Source organism: Dermacentor variabilis, chromosome 7 (genome assembly GCF_050947875.1).
Source record: "Dermacentor variabilis isolate Ectoservices chromosome 7, ASM5094787v1, whole genome shotgun sequence".
NCBI classification, from domain to species: domain Eukaryota; kingdom Metazoa; phylum Arthropoda; class Arachnida; order Ixodida; family Ixodidae; genus Dermacentor; species Dermacentor variabilis.
The window spans coordinates 91,523,771-91,544,559 of NC_134574.1; the positions used below are offsets into that span (position 1 = coordinate 91,523,771).

Genomic DNA, 20,789 nt, shown 5'->3' on the forward strand with positions numbered 1-20,789 from the left:
CAATGGCAGCACTTTGCGTAAAATTAGTTAGGTATACTCTGTAGACATTTATTGAATAAACTCCGTAATTCATAGCGATTCGAATGGGAGGACGAAGCCGGCCCAGGAAGGTGCCTCAAGGTGAGCGTGAGTAAGAGCCGCATTGTCTGTCTGAGGCAATGGGGCTTCCGTGAGCCCCCTACGCCTGTTATGGTACGCAGAGCGAAGAGTCCGCCTTCAGTCGTGGACAATGTGACGCCATGAGCCATTTTAGTTGGTTTGCCATGCATGGTTTCAGGGCGCCCTCCTTCATAGCGAGATAAGCAGTGGAAAGGGGTATCCTAGTTCACTCTTCCAATTAGGCGCGCGTCTACCAGCGCGAGCAACTTTCGTTTCCGAATAGCTAACCGTCTACTGGAGACCCTGCGTACAATGGACAATATCTGGTCAATCTTTCGGAGCAATAGCCACACCGTGTGGGGCGCATGACCGTCCTCCTCAGAAATCTGGGCAGGGATGTGTATACGCTCAACCTACGGTGTATGATTGTCATTTTGCGCAGTAATGAGGTGGTCCGAAAATACTGCTGCGAAACTGGACGGCCACAAAATGGGACGCTTGTGCGCGGAAGTCAGATCGTACTGCCTCACGTACGAGACTACTGTGTCCGTGGTTCGCTGCTGGTTACCCTGTATGTCACCAATGGTTTCCTTTCTCGCGCCTATGGCAATACAGGGGCGTGAAAACCTCGCCTGAACTCCTGGACATACCGATGCTTTGTTCTTGCTCAAGATTCACAGAAAAATTCTCTTTATGCTCTGTGTCATTTAATGAAGCACTGTGCTGTAGCCTGGTTTTTAAGGGAAATATTGAGAGACACCTTGGTTTATGGAGCTTCAAGTTGCTGCCAAGCCTGCACACGCATATGCGTGTGTCACCATCTTTTTGACGCTGCAGCAAGCAGCCGTTGAGTGAGGGTTGCGACGAGTTCAAGAACCTTTTTGAACGCTACCATATGTAGCTACCGAAAGGCGGTGACACCACTTTTATAATTTGCGCCATCCTATGTATGGAGTCTCCTGCGTGTCCCTAGGTGGTCGTTGTGATGTTACCTTCCTTAAGGAGGTCTCCCTGTGGCGGCAAAATGTCCAATTCTTTTCAGAGAGCTCGGCACGGGCTAGGATTTCTCGCCGGCTAGGGCGTCGTCCGTCATTTCATTCCATTTCCACGCCTAAGATTTGTCTTACCCCACATCTGCAAGGGCAGCGCTCAGCCTGCCGGTGCTTGCAGAGCGTTGTGAACACACAAGCTATAAGCACACTAGGGTTCTGTCAGAGGTGCTCTGCGTGCGGTCATCTATGAGCAGTAAACGACAAGCTTACATTATTTAATATTTCACTGGACATTGCCTATAGGCGAGGGAATCGTATCCGTCTGATCTCGTGCTCTATCGACGTGAGACACATGCCACGCCACTAGCAGTGGTGGCGCTCATCATGCCAGACTTTCTAGAGACTTGGTAAGTGCCTGGGCGATGTTCCTTCTGCCGAGCTGAAGCCGCCTTGAGTGCTACGTAGCGTGAGCATGTGGTACTCCCGCATAGTTGTGAAAGGAAAAATACCATTTCCTAACCACTTTTTTTTTACTTTTAAAAACATTCGTCCATCATTAAAGTTTCTGTAGAACTGATTGCCCGGGTATTCTATACGTTGCTTTCGCGGGAAATGCTTCGCCCTGCAGAAAAAAAAAACTGACTCATTCTTTTCTTTTTAATCGTGGAGCTGAGACTAAAAGACTCTGATGGTGGCCTGAAGAAGGAACCGCCGCGATAATGATTTATTGTAACCAGCAAACCATGATCGCAATACTCCGCATTAGCACTATACAAACATCATCGCTCAGGCTATGAGCGCGAGCGGTCTTCTAACTCACACCAGTCTCATGCGGCGCTCGTGATTTTCAGCCGTGGCGTGCCTAATAATAAAATAGTGGTTTTGGCACGCAAAACCCCACATTTTTAAGCCTTTAGCCGTGACCACCCGCATGCGATTGTCGCGCCGCCACAAGAGATATTTATTAGAGGAACCATGAAATATCATTTTAACCAAAAAAGTATTAGTGCGTATGATGGGCATGCTAAGTGTTGGCAAATAAGAACGTGCCCTCTGAATTACGCCTGCAATAATCGTTGCTACTTCATAAAATTCATACAGTCAACGTGTTTTATTGTTACATTTAGGGTGACGAATAAAAGAACAAATGAAAATTTTGGTGTGTCATTTATTTTGCAAATATTAGGCGGCACCTGACCTTCTCTTATGGCTTCAGTGCCCTGTAGGACACTCTTGCAGGTAATACATGTGATCTGTAAGAACAATTTGCCGCAGTATTAGTGCAGAAATGAAGACCTGCATGGAAGTCTCACAGGAACAAAACAAACATCTAGTCTGTCTGCAGGGTAATATATTTTTGAAGTAGCTAAAATGTGCACACCTCTAATGAGAGTGCTTCTATGGGATTTCATAAGCCCGAAGAATGACTATGACGATGCGCAAGTACACACTAGCCACAGTAGCAGCCATTGTTTTGGCTTCAAAGAAATATGGTGCCTCTCGCAGTCCTGTTTACACTTAGTTCAGGTACACTTACGTTTGAACTTAAATGACCGAAATTTTTAAAATTTGACATGTTGCTTCTAGTTTATTGTTTCAGGTCAGAATAAAACAATCGTCCTTAGTTTTTTAAAGGAAGACAAGACAATTCGTTCATAAAGAAGAGTTACGGTGTAACTGTTTTATGTTGCTATTTATGTTTGTTCATTACGATGTGGTTTCGGCGACAACATTGAATTGAGAGAAGACGCTACTTTTAACCGTGCTTAGTCTAGATATGTTCGTGACGGTAACCAGGTAACGTTCTACGTCCTCCTCAATTGAACTAGTACATCAGGTAGCGACGTTTGCTCTCCGTGTACACTGCTTCCTGCGTGCATCTAAAATCACGCCTACTATAGCGTTTGCAATTTTGGTGCCGCGATGTTTCGGAGAGCACAAGTTTGCGAGCCCATTCGATGGTGAAATAAATGATTTATCACTGTTTTAACTATAAATTAAATGCGAGAATTGGTGCCACGTTAATGAAGAGATTAAACGTAACATTATTGTGCTGTGGATGTGTGATTGCTAGGCTCTCTGTTGAAGCAAGAAAATATATCAAATGCGTTTTAACTAGTTGCTTTGCCTTTGGTTTGGTGGTCGTAAGATAACTTTCGGTGGTATCTTTTTGCCATCAGAAATGGGCAGTGGTATATGTAAGGCGCACAAGTATTGGTCAAAGCGAGTGAACAGCCTAATATCAGGCAAAGCTGAAATTATTCACACGATAGCGCTAAGTGCCCGGTGTCGCAGAAAATCCGGCGCTTAGAAAAAGTTTATTTCAAACAACAGACGATACGAACTCTGAGTCACAATCACGGCACGATTCCACCAGGACGGTAACAGATACAAAAAACGAAGCACTGTACACACGGCGCGTTTCCAGTAGTGTCCAGTCCTCACTCAATACATATAACCACATAGAGCTACGAAAAGGCACAGTTACAGATACACTAATTCTCGTATGTCTAAAATGATGCTCGCTATATGCAGTGTACACAATGGCTGCGTACAATGATGACACCATAGAGACACTTTACAAAAGTGTTTAGTGATGCTATGAGGTGTGCACATACAAATATATACATATACAAAACTCCGGCGTCCCGCGTCCAGTGTCTAGCAGCGCACGCTTGTTCGGCAAGAATAATCTCGAGCTACGCATACCCAACTACGCAGGCACTCTATGTGGTGCAAGGAAATCACTGGACTAATTGAATTTCGAAAGGTAAAATACATAGAGAAATCATAAAGTAGACTTACGTACAACCTAAAGGCATGAAAGCGTCGGATTGTATAATTTGAATATAAGAAAACAATTCTGTTAGGCGGAAACTCAAACACAAACCCTTTTAACGCCATAGTGTTTTCCAGCTGCCGTTTGAGATCTGTTTTAGTAGAAGCTGCGCGGCCCCCTCGTTTCCTTGCATACCATAAAGACGAACCACAAAACTCGCCTTCATGCATAGCGTTCGCCACCATCGTTTCCCGCTGAACATTGTGGTTACATAAGCTGCAGTTGCCGGGAAGCGTGAGAAGAACGCAGGGATCTTTGAACGCTATCGCGTCCCACCTTTGAAGGCGAAGCTTAAGCGGCTTCCAAGTTTTCATGAAGTTTCCCATTCATGAAAAGAAACGGCTATCTCGTTGCAAGATAATAATTGCATAAAATGTCACGCAATGAAAGTTTGAGTGTCAAAGCATGACAGCTGCACAAATTTAGCGCAATATTGTCTGGCAGGAAGAAAGGTAGTGTCTACGGATATGTTTCACTCATACAATAAATACAACAAGCAGGTGAATTAAGTTATACCCATGAATTTTAAACAGCATATAGTGGTTTTATTTAATAATTGTGAGTGAAATGCCTAGGTAAAAGTAAAACGCAAATTGCTCTGCTTGAATTGTCTTATTCGGCGCTCCTTGTACCTGCATAATCAAACATGACAGCTTAGTTTCAGAGTATTTAAAAACAGCCTGGGTCTCAGCTCTAATACCGGCGCTACCGAAAGAGTTCGTTTCGTTTAGTTAGCTCAGGATACAAACAGCCATACCATCATACAGCCAAACTTTACACAGAGGACATTAGGGAGACATCATGAAACAATGACGTTGTCTACGATGCCCATTCGTGAAATTAGGATGTACTTTGCAGAGCGCAGTACCTTCGCGAGGAATATTTTGCACTGCATACAGAGACGATGTTCCTATATAAATAAAATGTAGCTACTAGCTGTGACATACCTGTACAAGCAAAATTCATATGTGAATATCAATAAATAAATAATAAAATTCGTAGTAATCGCACATGCAAAAATACATTGACATAACAACTGCGGGAATCTTTATGATGGGTATAATCGCAAGCAATAATATCTAACATTCGTCTATGAGGCAAATTGAAGAGAACACGCGTGAAATGAAAAAGAAGCAGAACCTGTATTGGCGTTTAACTGGCGCTAGGCAATAAGTCAAAATATGTTTGCAACTGAATCCGTTTTTGCAACCGCTAAACGAATTGATATATTATCTTTATCAAGAACAGACGCTAGGTTTCCCTGATACTGATACGGTTGCAGAATAATTTTTTGAACGTGTGACAAAATCCCTGCAAATTTTACCTGAGCATGAATATATAGTTTTCAAAGTAATTAAGATATGACCGTTGTTCTATGCATGCATGCGCGGTGTCAGAATGAACAAGATACTAGATTACTTACGTTTGCATCTTTCGACACATTGCTCACATGTTGGGAACACGTTCATATAGAGGGAGCCGCACTTCCCATGTTTAAACTTGTAACACCTTTCATAATTCGCGCTGTAATACCACATCCATTCCCAATCATTGCTGAATAGGCAAACAGTGTACCCTGGCGTTCTTTGACATAAGTCCCTGGAAATGTTGTAATCTGTTGCGGAAGAATGTTAAGAACGTTAATGCTTTGATAGGAATTCCAAAGTACGGCATCATAACGCAATAAGGCATCCAAACAATTAGCACACGTACTATCTTGCCAGACAAAAATAAATACTTCATGGCAGGAACGTGAGGAAAAGTTTAAACCACAGTGTTCATTATCTCGTCCAAACTCTTTTTTTTTTCAAGCACTAAACGCTCTGCCATCAGCACTGAGCCGTGCACACGACCTTTACTAAGCAATGTGTGCGCACGAGAGCCCGCCCTAAACTAGAAAATAACCTCCAGCTTAATTTTAAAAGGGGTTCGCAAAATTGATCACGCTGAAAGCCTCAAGTGGCTCGTTGCAATGACTCATACCCGAAAAAAGCGGCGTCTAGCCTAGCGAGTTCAAAATATCATCATCTGGAAAGGCTCATACCCGCGTTAGCAAGCAAAGATGCACTAGCTCAGCATGAATGAAGAAATGAAAGAAAGAACGAAGGTACAAAGAAAGACAGAAGAAAAATAACGAAAGAAAGAACGAAACAAAGAAAGAAAGACGGAAACAAAGAAAGAATGAAAGACCTTCTAGGCGATGCAGTATGTGCTCGCATGTGTCGCTGAGGTGGTCAATCTATAGCGTCATACGCTTATTTCACATTGCGGCTCGTTATGTCTTGCGAGAAGTGTCATGCCTCCGATCGTACGTGGGTAGCACGCTTTCGCCTTCACGTGTTACAGGAGTGCAAAATGGTGGCCAACTTTTATGGTCGCGACGTTACACTTAAATGAAAGAGGCCTTGCATTTAGTGCCATGCCCGAATACAATGTGGTCCTCAATCAAAGGGAGCTAGATAAGTATGGTATGGTATGGAGAACTTTATTGGGTCCTGAAGGTCAACCATACGTTGACGCGGGCCGCTCCCACGTTGGGACTGTCAGGCCGAGCCCTTCAGCCACATCGCGGGCCTTCTGGACTGCCCGTAATTGGTCAGAGAGTGATTCACTGTGTAGCATTTGCCGCCACCATTCTTGTTCCTTGTCACGGTCTGTGAAGACCGCGGGGCACTGCCAAAGCATGTGGTCAAGAGTAATGATGCCATTGCACTTATTACAGTTGGTTTGAATTTCCCTCTGCGGATAGATCCTGTTAATAAAATATGGACTTGGGTATGTTCTTGTCTGTAGCAAACGTAATGTGACCGCTTGGGCTCTGCAAAGCTTACCGTGTGGCAATGGGTATTCCCTTCTGCTTAAATAATAATGCTTCGTGATTTCGTTATATGTTAATAATCGATCCCTGTGTTCCCCGGGTGAAGTGTAAGTTGCTCGGTCTTGAAGAGCACGGCTAGAAAGTCCTCGTGCTGCTTCATTTGCCACCTCATTGAGGTTTCTCCGAGCTCCGTCCACCACCCCCAGATGTGCAGGAAACCAGCGGATTTCGATCCTCTCACTCTTGACCTTCTCTAATAATTTTGTTGCTATCCGTGTCACATATCCGTTGGTAAAGTTGCGTATGGCTGTTCTAGAGTCGCTGTAAATATGTGTCCACCGATTAGCCCGGATGGCTAAGGCGATTGCTACTTGTTCTGCTACTGTGGGGTCCTTGGTATAGACGGTGATGGCATCCTGTATGTTACCTTGAGTGTCTACGACAACGGAGGTATACGCATCCTTATTTTTAACCCAGGCAGCGTCAACGAACACCGCCTGCTGCTTATGTTGATCTATGTCTTGAAGGAGTGCCTTCGCCCTTGCCTTCCGTCTCTCGAGGTTATGTGTCGGGTGCATGTTCCTAGGGAACGGGGTCGTCTTTATTGTTTCCCGTAGTCCCGCTTGCAATTGTGTTAATAATTCTCCTTCGTTGGTGTGGTTAATTTCTACGCCAATTTCTTCAAGTAGCGCCCTCCCAGGGCGTGTCCCCATTAGTCTCTCCTGGTGGGCCACCTGTTGAGCCTCAGCTATCTCCTCTAGTGTGTTATGCAGCCCTAGGCGCAATAAGCTATCATTGGCCGTGCTGATGGGAAATCCTAGTGCAGTCTTTATAAGTCGTCTGATTAAAGCGTTTAGCTTGTTCTTATCAGCCTGTGTCCATTGGAGCATGCCAGCCACGTACGAGAAGTGGCAAAAGGCGAATGCATGTACCAATCTTATGGCACTGTCTTCTCCTAGCCCCTTATGCTTGTTGGTAACTCTACGCAGAAGCCTAATGACTTCTTCTGACTTGTTAGAGATGTATTCTATCATCCTGCAATTAGATCCGTTCGCTTGCAGGAGAAGTCCTAATACTCTAATAGTCTCCACCTGCCTGATTGGTTCTCCATTCTTGGCACATATGTCAATGCGGGGTTCTTCCTCTGGGATATATCCGTTCGGCCTGCGCCCACGCTTACTGCTCCGTAATACCAATAGTTCTGATTTTTTAGCAGAGCAGTTCAGTCCCATACCCTCAAGTGTTGTTTCTACCACATAAATGCTTTCCTGTAGTTTGATCTCTGTTTGTCCCATATTACCTTCGGCACTCCAGATTGTTACATCATCTGCATATATAGCAAAGTGGATACCCTCAATCTGCGCGAGACCTCGAGCCACTTTTGACATTGCCAAATTAAATAACATGGGAGATAGGACAGACCCTTGTGGTGTCCCACGATTCCCAAGTTCCAGGGTTGTCGATTGGAGTTCGCCTAACCTGAGACAAGCAGAACGGCCACCGAGAAAGGCTTTGACGATATTGTGCAATCGCTTACCCAATCCCATCTCCGAGAGGATATCCAATATGGCCCTGTGCTTGATGCGATCAAAGGCCTTTTCTACATCTAGGCCTAGAAGAGCTCTCGTATGTAGCGGGCTAGCAAGAATAAGGTGATGCTTGATTAAAAGCATTGCATCTTGAGTCGAAAGTCCAGGACGGAAACCGATCAGGTTATGCGGAAGAATATTTCTGTTTTCTACATACTTAGTCAGTCTATTGAGTATGACATGCTCCATGGTTTTGCCCAGACATGATGTTAATGATATGGGTCTTAGGTTATCTAGATTGAGTTGCTTGCCTGGTTTGGGAGTAAGAATTGTGTTAGCAATTCTCCATTCCTTCGGATAATCACCGTTTTTCCAGAGTTCGTTGAAATACTCTGTTAAATATTTTATGGAATGATCGTCCAAATTTTTCAACAGCCTATTGGAAATGCCATCTGGACCGGCAGCAGATCTACTGTTGAGGTCGTACAGGGCTGCACGAACTTCGCTTTCTGTGAAGTCTTGATCCATAGGCTCACAGTCTTCCCCTGTATATTCAGGCAGGTCTGTACTCTCATCGCTATCCTTAAGTGGTAAATACTTAGCTGCGAGCCGATCCAGAATGGCCTCCTCCGTTGTTTCCTGACTCTCACGATGGACGAGTCGTGCTACTGCTGTTCTCCTATTAGATTTCGTGTCGTTCTCATGAAGCAAATGTCTAAGTAAGTTCCAATTCCCACCACGTCTGATTCGACCATCTATGGAATTACAAAGCTCATCCCATTGTTGTTTCTGTAAATTTCTGGAGTGTTCTTCAATCTCCCTATTCAACAATGCTATGCGCTTCCTGAGTCTCCTGTTCAGCCGTTGCGTTTTCCATCTATTTAACATAGATTGTTTCGCTTCAATCAAGTGCGCCAGCCTACTGTCCATGATTTCGATATCCTCCTCTGTGGTAATATCCTTCGTTGCCGCCTTTACATCTTCCCTGAGCTGAGTGGTCCAAGTTTGGAGTGTTTTCTTTTGTCCTTCCTCTGTCTCAGCTCTGATTTTCCTTGCTTTCCGAAAAAGATCCCAGTCAATGTAGTTAAAGTGCTTTATCTCATTACTTGGTGTTTCCAATAGTATTTGTAATATGTAATGATCACTACCCAGGTCAATATTGGAGTTATTCCAGCCAGCGTTCGCTAAGTTTGATACAAAAGTAAGGTCTGGGGTGGAGTCCCTGCATGTAGATGTACCACACCTAGTGGGATAAGCTGGGTCTGTGATGAGGGAGAGATTAAGCTCTGTAGCTAGGTGCCAGAGTCCATCCCCTTTCTTAGTATTCCAGCGATATCCCCAGGTTTGATGTGGGGCGTTGAAATCCCCTCCAATAATGAGTGGAGCGTGCTTAGTAACAGCCATAGTCTTATTAAGAAGTGCCCTGAAACTCTGTTTCATGTCGCTAGGGCTGCTATAAACATTAAGACAAAAGAGGCTTTGCGGTTTGCTTCTATTCCTTTTCAAAATTATTTCCACTAGTAAGTATTCTAATTTGTTTAGTCCAAGGCGCAAATCATGTTCTATGTAAGGTATTTTCTTATCTACGAGCGTGGCTAGCCCCCTACCCGGCTCTTTGCCCCTGCATGTCGCTTTGTATCCGGATAGGCTGATCTCATCCGCCAAGGTTTCCTGCAGCATAATTATTTTCGGTTTGTCTGGAGAGGCTTTTATTAACTGCATAAGAGGTGCTTTTTTGTGATAAAATCCTCGGCAATTCCATTGCCACACGGTAAAGCTCCCCCTGCTAGCCATTGCTTATAGAACCCGCCTTACTGCTACCCGCTAGAGTACGCTTCGTAGAACCCCCCGACACGCTAGGGAGCGATCTGACGCTTTCTGCTTCTGAGGGTAGGTATTCGCCGTCATCGCCCTGTGCTTCTACTTTGGTGAGCCTCTTTTCAGCCGTCAGTCTCCATTTCCATAACTTATCAACTTTGAAGGTAGTTTTATCTATGGCATCTCTAAGTTGGTTAATCGCCTCCTTGATCTCTTCCAAAGCAGAGCACACTGTCGTTTCTACTGGGCTTATTGCCCGCTTCTTTGGAGCTGGTGTGTTTTCTTCATCCTGGCTGTTGTCATTATTCACCGGTTTGGCTATTGCTACTTTTGTGGAGTTAGTCTGCGAGTTCTTGCGAAGTTCTACAACCTGCTTAGTAAGTTCTTCATTTGCCTTTCTCAGATACGTTACTTCTTTAATTAGCTGTTCTACCCTGGCATCATTATCTCCGACCAGCCGCTCCGCACCGCTCTCCGCAGCCCTCACAGTACCTTTCACTTTGTCGGCCCAGGTTGTTCCAGATGTCGTCTTGTCGCCAGGCGTCTGCCCTCCTCCTTCGAAGCGCACCTGCACTTCGCGTGATCTGGAGCGGCTTCTGCCCTTCGACGGCGAGCGGCGTCTTGACCGTGTGGGGCTCCTTGAGCACGTGCGCCCCCTGGTGCCCGTTTGGGCATCCCATTGCAGCTGTGCTGATGTCGCCTCCGATGCAGATCTGTTGCGTTCTCGTCGTCGAACTCGTACCACGTATGGAATTTGGTACCGCTGTCGGCAAGTCTTGTCCCCAGTTGGGTGGTCCCCTCCACAGAATTTGCACTTAGGCACACACATGTGATTGTCCTCCGGGTTTTGAGTTCCACATCCTCTGCACTGTACCACGTCCGGTGTTGGACATACATCTGATCGATGTCCAATCTTTCCGCAGGCATAGCAGACATCAAACTGCTTCCTATACAGGTAGCACTTGACGAGGGTCGACCCGTATCTTACATAATTGGGTATCTTGAGCCCATCAAACAGAACAATAACCGAACCCGTGGATTTAATACGTTTGGCTGCCAATGCCAGTGGGTTAAAGTCATGCACAATGTTCTTCGTTATCGTGGCCTGATTGTCTCTGAGGTCAACTCTCCGAATCACTCCTTTACACGTGGTATGCGGAGCTGTCTCGTAGGCGTTCACTTCGTATTCGGTTTCCACTATAATGATTGACCTGATTCGCACATACCTGGCAGCATGGCTGGGATCTGGTGTACTAACCACCACGATGTTTTGCGTGAAGTTAGGGCAAACGACATCCTCTCGGGCTTGTTGCGGAGTCAGGCCCGATGCTTCAATAACCGCCACGCCTATCGCTGTGGTGCTCACTTTGCTCAAGTTGAGACCTCCTCGTGGGCGGATGATGATTTTGCTGTGCTCCTCGGGCAATTGGGGCATCCTTGATGCCTTGACAATCCGGTTTTTGAACATAGTGGTTGTAGGTCCCTTGTTCTTGCTGCTGTTGCCGTGCTCTCGCTGGCTCTGCGGCGATGTTTTCCCATCGCCAGTAATCCTTGTGGTGGAGCGAAATTTTCGGCTTGTCACAATTTGCCAACCTAGATCTTCCTCATTCTCTTCTAATCCGGTAGCGTCTTCATCTTCCATGCGCGTTTCCGCCATCGCGGCACGGCGGGGCCAGTAGGCCTACTCGGGTCTTGCACCAAGAAAGGCCAGTGATAAGTGAGCCAAGATATTATCTATAAAAAACCACATAATGAGAAGTCAATTAGAGAAGTGTTGTCAATATGAAACTGCTTTAAAAAGGCTAAAAAGGGGCTCCTGGCTTAAACCTACGCAACAAAACATGTTATAGCATTATCGCTCATATAGTTGCAACCACAGTACCCACGCACCTTATTTTGGTATCGCTGTCAGGATAAAATGAGCCATTACTTGACCATGGAAGTTTCGGCTGCGTAGGTAGCGCTGTTGTTGCGCTACCAATGACGTAATTACCGCTGAAGTTAACCTCGCCCATTTGTGTTAAGAGAAATACAGCTTACGTTGGTACACCAGAGCAGGAATATCAGCGTTGCAGAGAGGTTACTATGGCCATAGTAGGTATAATAATCAGCGCTCAAATTGGCGCTCATCAGTTGTAGGGACTACAAATGGGGAGCACGTTGAAAAAAAATGTTATGCTTGCTCGGATATGCCGTAGTGCCTGAACTTATTACTATAGAATTTACCATGCTGGCCCAAGCAGCGTCTGCCGCATGCACAATATATTTCATGCACTCCGCAGTTGCTGTGATATAGCCTGGACAATTCTTTATATTCGAATAGAGGGCCTTGCGGCGCAAGTGGGGCATGCCCGACTGCGCCCGCTACTGCTAGACTCACTGAAAAAGTAAAATATAATGTTTTGGCGATGGTGAAGACCATGATATATTACAGGCGGGACGTAAGATAGGTTACCTCTTCATCGCAAATGTCTGCTCACAAAAACAAGTAAACTTAGAGCACACCAATGCGGCGAGCGCTATCGTATTTCATCTAGATGTGACGTACGAGTCTGTGTCTACTAATCGTGGATTCTAGCGCAATCGCTGCTGCTCGTGTGTTTTCCAAAATGTAGAACGCTATTCGGGTCGTACGTGCCATCTGATTAGACAAGGCTCACCAGCTACAGAATCGGCTGCGACATTCCAGACCCGTCCAATGCAAGAACGATTGCGCCGAACAGTGACATAGTCACAGCGATTGGCGTGCGAAAAACGGTCACAGCAAACTTAAAAAATTTAGATGCGTGTAATTGGCCCCATCATAAAGCCATTGTCCCAATGCAGGAAACAGGACACGAAAGCGAAGAGATGGTAGGCATAAAAAATAAAACGCAAGTAATAAATGAAGTCGCAGAGTTCACTAGCGGAGGTTCCCTTCAGGCGCAGTGCGTGCAGGGATGCAGATTTGCGAGATTCAGCTGTGATTTCACAATACCATTAGGCATGGCGGTCTGAAATGGCGAACTATAAGTTTTTCACTCAGTCCATATCGCCGTACTGGTGTGCATGCCCAAACACGGTCGCCGGGCTTGTATGCCACGCAGCATGGTCGAAGATTGTAGCGCCGGCAGTCGATTCTTTGATGGCCCTTTGTGCGCAGGTAGGCGGGCTGTCAGGCTCCTTCGGTGAGTTGAAGGCACGTGAATAATGCCAGGTTCACTTGGTCACTGACGTTCGGCAGCACAGCCTCAACCGTCGACACCGGTTTTCCTCCAAAAACCCGCTTACATAGCGTCATCCGCGTGCTGTCGTCCAGTGCCGTATTGGATGCGAATGTTACGTATGGAAGCACGGCGTCTTCCGTATCGAGTTTGTAACAGACAGACATTGCTAACATGCAGGTGAGTTTTGTTTGGGCGTTATTTAAACTATTCTTCTGCGGGTTGTTGGGTATTGTACAACGGTGACTTGTCTGACTGTATTGAAGACGCTTTAGGGAACTGTCCTGTTAAAACCACTCCTCTGACTCTGGTGAGGACATCTGAGGCGACTAAGTTGTAGCAGGTAGTTTCTTACGAAGATTTTCGCCACTTCGAGCGGAGTTCCTTCTGAGGCGGCTTTTGTTTTGGTGTAGCGGGTAAGCTAGTGTGCAGCTACGGCAATTGACCCATTCTGATGTGCTGACGTCGTAATGGCAACAAAGAAGTCCATCCCCTTCCACTCGGATGGTTAATTAGAAGGCTCCATTGCCTACAGCATTCATACTGGCTTTGTTGGTGGTGTCTTACGTCACTGACAGTCTTGGCATTTCTTGATATACTGGCCGACGTCCGTGTTCAGGCCCGACTTGAAACTTTTCACATATACATAATGCAAAAAAGGGTAAGGCGTGGAGACACGGAAACAAGGGAAGAGAAGTGAATTACACGAATGACGTTCGCGTTGTCCACTTCACTTCTCTTGTGTCCGTGTCTTCACCCCTTACCCCTTTTTACATCATGAAGCCTTACCAACTAGCTCAGCTTTCTGTCGTTCTAAACTTCACGTATACGTCGTTTCGTAACCTAAATGAAGACAATTCACGACAAAATATCCTTGGACAAGTTGGTCTTGTTGTCTAAGTAATCGAAAATGCATCTTAGTGCGGGGCCAGCTTGTTGCAATTCGGCGAAATATTAGGCACGTGTTGTTTCCACGATCTTGCGCTCATCTCGTTCTTGCGAAGGTGGGTCGAGGGGAGCCTTGAACAGGCAGTCTACATCAAAGTGCGCCCGGACTTGCATACAACGGTAATTTAGAATTTTTGCAGTCTGAAGCTGAACAGTAGAGGCGACCTGGAGATTGCCTTAAGTTTACCAGGCAGCAATGGACGTAAGAGTTAAGGAGTTTCAAGGGCTAACAATATAGGCAAGGCAGAAATTTTGCAGTAGGCCTGTGTTCTTTTTCGTTGTAGAATACCTCCCTTCCGATTTCGACATCGCCCGGCTAGCGCAAGCAATGACCCTTCAAGTGCGTTTTTCCTTGGACTAGTACTGCGACATTGCCTACGCTACTTCCGTTAGTAATGATTTCGGTATTGGCGTCAACGTCGAAGTGTGCATGTACCGGTGATGACAGCAGAGGCCCTATAACGTAAAGCTATTCCAATATGTTTCTATTCCAATCTCCTGACGTCAAATTTGCGTAACCACCGACGCAAGCACCAGGCGGTCACCCACAGGGTTGGCTGTACAGGCCGATCAAACACTCTCCTCGTTCATAGGACGTCACTTTTGTTTGCTTGAAAAACAAATACCATTTCCTACAATGAGCGGCTTGTCGTATCTAATTGGCTGACAAGAGGCGAGGAGAACGCTAAAGTGGAGAGGGATCCGCTGGGGCAGAGCCAGTGCACTGAAAATCGATAACCGGATGAAGAGGGTGGTGCCGGCGTCTGCGATTGGTCGGCTTTCCCTTACTCAGCTTGTGGTGGCTGGTCGAAAATCGCGGCTACATGCAACGGAAGCTTAAGAATGACGCTAAAACTGACCCTCAGCAAAGAAGAGTTAAACGTGCCGAAAAGGCTCGAAAACGTTACACGGCCACGCAAGAAGTTTTATTATACGCAAATACACTCATGCTCTCCGGCAGGCGCGAGTATCCAGCGTCTCAGCGATCGGCGGCAGCCATGTTTTATTCCTTTCGGAACGGGGCAGCCTGCGACTATTCCGAAGAAAATTCAGTTTCGTTCGGTATATTAATGCATCTTTATCACGTGCACCTAAATTTGACGCGGTGAGTTTGTGCGGTTTTGTGATGTCGCGTGACAGGCAGGTGAAGTGGGTGCAGCCCGAAAGCTTTTTACCAATAGCCGAGGGCTAATGGCGAAAAGGGATAGAATCAGAAATAACTGTTTTTCTTTTTTCTGTCAAATCATGCCTAATCAGTGTGTACACATCATATCAGATGGGGAGCTATCGCGGTTTTCGTGACGTCATATGACAGACAGGTGAAGTGGGGGTGGTCGAAAAAAGTTTTTGACCAATCGTGGAGGGCTGATAGCAGAATTGGAATAGAAAAGTTTGGAATAGTTTTACGTTATAGCGCCCCAGGCGTCGCATCAGTTTTGGAAATGATTCGACCTTCAGCGTTTCCCACTTGGAATAATTGTCTGATAAGTTGAGTCAGGGCCAATGAGGGAGCCTAAAAAAAGCAACGTCTACAGTGGGCACAAAGGCAGAGGAATATGCATAGCGCCCTATTGCCGATTATATTCGGAAGAAATTGCTATATCGTTTGTATTTGTTGGGTTGGAAAAGGACGGTTCCAAAGCGCTTGAGGTGATCGGTATGGTTTTCGGCAAAGACGACGACGTGCACAATCTGTCACATGAAGCCGGCCGACACGGTGTTTACTACGCGCTGGAACATTGCAGCTGTTGAGTAAAGCACGAACTTCATGGCCTTGCACGCACAGAAGTCGTCTCTCGATATTTCTTGTGTAATTTACTTTGCCAATAACGAGACTTGTGATCCATCGACGAAAATTACTCTACATTGCAGAGTCTGTTTATTGCGTCGTCTACCCATAGTACGAGGCATACTTCGTTTTTACGGAGTTTGGGCGACGCTGATGAACGCACAAACGCAAAGTTTCATCCTTCTTCATTAAGACCACAGGAGACGACCAAGGGCTTTTAGACAGTTGGTGTAATTTTGTCGCGCATAATTTCGCACACGTCTTCCTTCATGGTTTCTATTTCTTGTCTTAAAATACAGTACGCACTCTTGCGGAATGGTCGAGCGCATCCTTTGGCTATTATGCGATGCATCGCAACTGGTGTTTCCTGAATGTTTGAGGACGACGAAAATCAGTACTTGCATTGTTGGAGCAGACTTGGCGCTGTTCCTCTTCCTTCGTGGCATAAGTCGGAATAATATCGAAAGCTGGTTGAGGGACATGGCACAGTCGTTGAATCTTCCGTAGAATCCGATAAGGTAAAGGCCTTGCTGACTGCTGGAACTTCTTGCATGTATGCGATATCCGGGCACTTGTTGAGCTGTTGGTACTCCCGGCTATTGTTTCGCACCATTACTACTTCAGCTATTCCGCGAAGCTGAATGATTCCTATTGCGACGCTGATTTTACGGTCAAGCAGCATGTGTATACTGCTCTCGATGATGAGCTCCATGTCTCCGGCTGATAGGAAAACCATTATGCTGGGTCGGACAGGATGCACACGTGACCGACAAGAAAATTCAAGGCATGGTTACTGCGAATATTATCCAGTGGTGCAGCATGGTCTACAGACAGCGTTATTGTCTCGAACCTTTAAATCAATAATTGCACATTGTTTATCGAAGACGTGCCCACGTAGGATTAGTCCTATGAGCAATACTTTAGAATTGCAACAACCGAAGGCTAAGTCTTACTATGTACCCTGACTCTTGCTGTGCAGATTCCAGTCGGCGTTATTTGGTGCCCTCCAGCTATGCGTATTTCAGGCCTGCTTCATGCAGCCTTACCACTCTTCAACTTGTTGGCGAAGGATACACAGTGCAGTCGGCTTCTGTGGCTACCACAGCGCTGACTTTTTAATCATCGAAGACGTACGTCGAGGTCGTTCATTCTAAGATTTACATTTCAGTTATGTCATTGCGCAGCAGGACGGCTGCGCCTCTTTGTAACGGCTTCTTTAGGCAGTTTTTCCTCATTTCGATGCTTCGTGTCGAGTGATGGCGTGTCTTCGTTATGGTGCAGATGCGTTTCTTGCAGTGCCATCTTTGGCTGGGCAAAACTTTTGGAATATCCAAAGCGTTCAATTTGACGCCTTCAATTTTAGAGATATGGGTAAAAGGACCGGCCACGTGTAGCGTCTCCGCATTGTCGACTCGGCGGCGAGAGGTAGCGGCCTGGTGACTCGAACGTGTAGGTTCTCAATTAGAAGCTGTGATGTAGTTGTCAATGTCACAGAGACGCGTATTCGGGACGCGAGGCATTCGCCGTGAAGCCTCGTAGCTCCATTTCGTGTTATAGGCAGCGGTGGTATACATGGCCCGCTTCTCTACAGTGACAGCAAGGTGGGCGGTGGTCTAGTTTGCGCCATATGTCCTTTATATTTTTAGGAAATTACGTGAGGGAACTGGTGGACACGGTGGCCAGGGCGGCTGACGACGGGACTGCCGCGCTTTCGGACCCTAGCGCAGGCGCGGCAGTGCAAGATGAGGGAGGGTGACGGCGGTGTTGGTTATCGTTTCCGGCTGGGACTGTGGCGGTTGGGAGTGCCCTTCAGGAACTCCCTGTGACTGCTGAAGATCATCTCTAACGATGCCAGTGATCGAGGCTGTGTCAGGCTGCGACCTTGCGTACAATCTCTGTAAGTCCTCACGCACGATTGCTCTGATCGTGTCGCGCGAATCGCCAGCGCCTAGAGCCTGGATTTAGACGTAGTTTCTCGTCAGTGTAAGGCGGTTGTGTTGCTTGGTACCTATGCCAAGCGTCTTGTCGATCATTGTGGCCTCCAAAACAAACCTGGCGAAGGTCGTTTGCGGGTTTTGTATCAAACCGGCCAGCAGCTATAGCTTCACAGAGGACATACAAAACACACACGCTTTTCCTGTATCATCTAGGTGTAATAGGGGCCAAAGAGACGCTCGATTGCTTCTCTAAAGAGAGGGATGTTCTCATTTTGAAGCGGCACATGGGCTTCTTGGCGAGCCCTTGTACACGACGCTCGCAAAGCTCTCCAGAGAGGTGTTTTGAAACAGGTCCCAATTGGTAAAGGGTGGAGACACGATTTACCAACTGTCTATAGGCGGCGTATATTCAAGAAATGTAGACATGCAGTAGCTTCTCATAGCACTTGCAAATGTTGATCGCAATGAGTCTTTCATATGTTGTCTGCCAGTAGTCTGGGTCTTCGCGCGACGATTCATGGAAGTCCGGTGGCTGCGTGGTGTGCTGAAGCGCAATCACTGCAGCTGACACTTGGGCTGTCACTGGGGCTGTTAACTTGGTCACAATTTTCGGTGTCTCTGGTAGAAGTCGGAAAACTCTAGCGGTGTTCTTTGTAGCTTGCGTCTATCTAGCTGGTACGTGGCGACGCCGACGACATCCTCACCGTTTGTGGTTTTCTCAATGCATGCAGGGCGTTTTCGATAAACAACAAAGCAACGTCCCCAGATGTGTTCTTGTCGTGACAGTAAATAATGAGACACTGCCGAGGACGTTGTCTAAAAAAAAGGCAAATTTTTATTGGGAGTACTTGTGCCCAGAAATACACGTAATGCTTGAAGGACAACGAAGCGGCGGAAATTATTGTTGTTCGTCGAAATCTGCTTTGCGGATCAAGCGCGTCAGTCAGTTAAACACGATAGGTACCTACGTCACGTAGTGGTTTTCACGTGTAACGGTGTCGCTGTATCAAAGCCCGGCCACGGCGGCTGAATTTAGATGGGGTGAAATGCAAAAAGACCTTTGCACCGTTTATTGGCTGCACGTTAAAGATTCTCGGGCATTTAAAATGAATTCGAAGTCACCCCCTACGGCATGCCTCATAATCGTAATTTTCTTTTCGCCCGAAAAACGTCAAAATGAAAGTTTTCATTTTTACGTTACTCGTCGTAGACTCTGGTCGCTGGTACTCGCGTGCGTCCGTGCTTGCACTACGCGAATAATTACGGGCATATAATCTTAATTAAGAAGGTTTTCTACTACATTTCAGAGAGTTCCAACAAATGAGCGCGGGTCTTGCGTGGGCGATAGCGTTGTAACTGCAATTCTCCATTGAAAAAAAAAGTGATCACTGAAAACGATCAATAAATAACAAATGTGTCCATATCCGCGCATTTAGAATTGAACTAGCTCCCACGACTAACTGCTGCTCGGTAGGTGAGGCGTCCATATTTAAAGGCCGCATAAGGTGCCCCCACGCTGGCGATAAAATCACGCATGCCGTGCCCCAGGTGGCCGGGAGCGTGACACAAAATCTGCCAAGTGGCAACGCTTTCTTGCCGCGAAGCTCTTTTTCACGGCATGGCTGCTTGTCGCTGACCGGGGAGACAATGAGGAGCAGCCGAAACCTTCACGTTAGCAAACGCTACAGCAAAGTATGCACTCTCCCTCTGAATCACTGATCCAAGCCGCAGTCGATCCAAATGTTAACGAATCACTCGTTCGCCGCGGCGTCAAAGAGCTTCGCAAGTGTTGTCATGCCAATGGTGTAGTGTTCTGCGCCTTGTGCCATTCCGCGTGCGTTTTTGCTGCTAATGTCGACGTTCCTGTGCAATGCTTCTTAAACTTTGTCTATCAAACACAGCATGACTTAGCATATTTTTTTACTTACGTGCACATCGATAAGCGCATAATTGGATACTTCTGAAATTATTGCCATTTCCGCCACATCCGCCGTAGGTAAAATATTTACACGCACCCACTTTATCGTCGTAATAAAGGCGGGATTCGTTTTTATGCGTGCACTTGCCATATTCTGGTCCAAAATAACAGGCCGTTGGTCTGCTGTAACCTACAAACGAGAACAGCAGATCTGATGCCCCGAATATCTCACCAGTAAGTCTTTTGAAATACTTACCTATTTGTTAAAATGATGGCGAGCGATTGAAGGCACTCATAGTCGAATAACAAATTCGTACGAGGTCGATGGAATTGTTACTTACGCCATGAAATAAATCTCTAAATATATTGCTAGCACAACAAAAGTTAGCGTTGTAGTAGAAGTGACAAGAAATCCTTTACATTAAAGCGACAGTCTCGTTAAGTTAAACGCTCTTTCACGAGTGCGTGAGTGCTGATTTCTTGAAAGTCATATTCCGGAGTTAGTTATATAAGAGTTCTAGAGTGAAGACGATGTCCTCAAAGTGCAGTAGCAGTGACGTCATCTCGCCACCATAAGGTACAAACACAAACGTATAGAAGTATTTTTTTCTTATATTCAGCTACTTCAGGATCATTAATTTCACCGTAAAGCTTTTACTCGACGTGTATCCTTTTCTCGCTGGTTTTAGAAGTCCACCAGAACGTCTTAGCAAATGTTCCGGAGATGATGATATGAATTCGCAGATCACTGTAATATTTTAGCAATAAATTATATGCTGATCCAAATACATGTTGGAATCTATGAAGCGATGCTTTAGTAAAATCAGTAATTAAATGTGTGATTAACGGCGATACGCATACACTTTATTTTGCGCAACTTATGATGTAACGATATGATT

General features: G+C 46.0%; 1 long non-coding RNA gene across 1 annotated transcript; it reads right to left on the reverse strand.

Moving 5' to 3' along the window:
* Positions 1–2,256: 2,256 nt before the first annotated feature.
* LOC142586937 (uncharacterized) lies at positions 2,257–20,074 on the reverse strand. Its single transcript, XR_012829304.1, has 3 exons — positions 19,901–20,074; positions 5,354–5,545; positions 2,257–2,344 (listed from the first exon to the last, which is right to left on the reverse strand). It is a non-coding gene; the product is annotated as an uncharacterized LOC142586937 (long non-coding RNA).
* Positions 20,075–20,789: the final 715 nt, after the last annotated feature.